Source organism: Suricata suricatta, chromosome 2, assembly GCF_006229205.1.
Source record: "Suricata suricatta isolate VVHF042 chromosome 2, meerkat_22Aug2017_6uvM2_HiC, whole genome shotgun sequence".
NCBI lineage: Eukaryota > Metazoa > Chordata > Mammalia > Carnivora > Herpestidae > Suricata > Suricata suricatta.
Genome location: NC_043701.1, coordinates 99,472,295 through 99,474,007, shown reverse-complemented (window position 1 = coordinate 99,474,007; position 1,713 = coordinate 99,472,295). Strand labels below are relative to the sequence as shown.

Sequence of the window (1,713 nt, the reverse complement as noted above, 5' to 3'; positions counted from 1 at the left end):
AAAGGGGGAAATCAGGAAGAGAAGACCAGAAAAAGCAGCAAGTGCCCGGAAGCAGATGTCCAGGGGCATTTTAACCAACTGTAAACACCAGGGCTTTTTCTCTGAAGGATGTAAACATGTAGCAGAAAAGTAGCAAGATCAGACTTGGCATTTGGTGGCCACTGTGTCCCCAGCTCACTGGGTCAGGGAGAATTGGGAGGCTTCTGTAGAGGTCAGGTAAGGGTGGCTTGCTTATTGGAAAGGTGGTAGGAAGGTGTCAGCCATGGTTGGCTCCTGGGTATATTTTAAAAGTAGAGCCGTCACGATTTCCACATTGGAGGTCATGAGCATCAAGGAAATAGGAGTCAAGTACAATTCTAAGGCTTCGAGCGAAGCAGCCAGATGGACTGTGATTGCTATTATTTCAGCACAGTGCAGGCAGGGGACCAGGTTTGGAGGGAAAGGTCAGAAGTCTGTTTTAGATATGCTGAGTATAAAGAGGTTCATTAGACATCCAAGTGGCTGTGTCAAGTAGGCGATGGAGCATGTGGGTCTGGGGTTTGGGAAAGAGGTCGGAGCTAGAGAACTAAGTGGTGGGGGGGGGGGCGGGTCACAGCTTAGAGACAGGTGTGAACTGGCAGACACGCAAAGGGTGTTGGGAGGAGGGAGCAAAACTGTGTAAAAGGTCAAGTAAGATGAGCCCTGGGAAGGAGTGCTTGTAATTGCCCAGTGAGCTTTGAAGTCAGCAGAGCAATAGAGTGGAGAAGCTGATAACGATGTGTGCGCACTGGCAAAGTGCTCCATCTCCCCCCACCCCCCATCCCCCACCCCGCCCGCCAGAAGTCCTCCCTCCCTCCCCTGTGCTGAACCAGGCTGAGGGCTGCAGATGTTAGCTTCATGGTTTTCTTTCCTACCGATGGTACACCCACCACCAAACAGTTTCATGAAATAGACACGTGATCAGATATTTCCCCAGAGGGCTTATAAAAATATAAAGAATATATAAGAAATGTGTGATTCAAGTCAGAATCATGCCTTTCTCTCTCTCTTTATCTGCAACTCTTTCTGAAGAAAGCAGTATCTGGGTATCTGTTGAGGAAAATGATGCCACGTTGTTAATGAAAATGTCACCTAGTAGCCCTTTCTCATATGTGTTTTGTGCATAAGAAAGGTTCTGGGAGATATCTGGCCATTGTGCAAGCTCGGGTTTCCATCTTCACTTAGTTTGCATCAAGTTGAAGGCTTTGTAAAGATTTTTCCTTCAAGCCCATTTTGCAGCTGAGCTTGGAGAAGGAGTCAAGTTCAGTGTAAATATACACTTGCAGATTCAAAGGCAAAATCATACTTTTATTTTTTCCTGTGAGCAGTGCCAATTTTTAATTAAGGATGATTTTTGTTTAAGCAAGAGACTATAGATGCTGGCGAGGGTGTGGAGAGACGGGCACCCTCTTACACTGTTGGTGGGAATGTAAACTGGTGCAGCTGCTCTGGAAAACAGTGTGGAGGTTCCTCACAAAACTATCCATAGAACTCCCTTATGACCCAGCAATAGCATTGCTGGGGATTTACCCAAGAGAGACAGAAATGCTGATGCATAGGAGCACATGTACCCCAATGTTCATAGCAGCAATGTCAACAATAGCCAAAACATGGAAGGAGCCTAAATGCCCATCACCTGATGAGTGGATCAAGAAGATGTGGTATATATTCACGAAGGAGTACTACATGGCAATG

General features: G+C 46.5%; 1 protein-coding gene across 2 annotated transcripts in view; it reads left to right on the top strand.

Annotated features, from left to right (window-relative positions):
* SPATA48 (spermatogenesis associated 48) overlaps positions 1-1,713 on the top strand; it is a 45,440-nt gene that overhangs the window by 22,974 nt on the left and 20,753 nt on the right. The gene's annotated exons all lie outside the window — the stretch shown is intronic.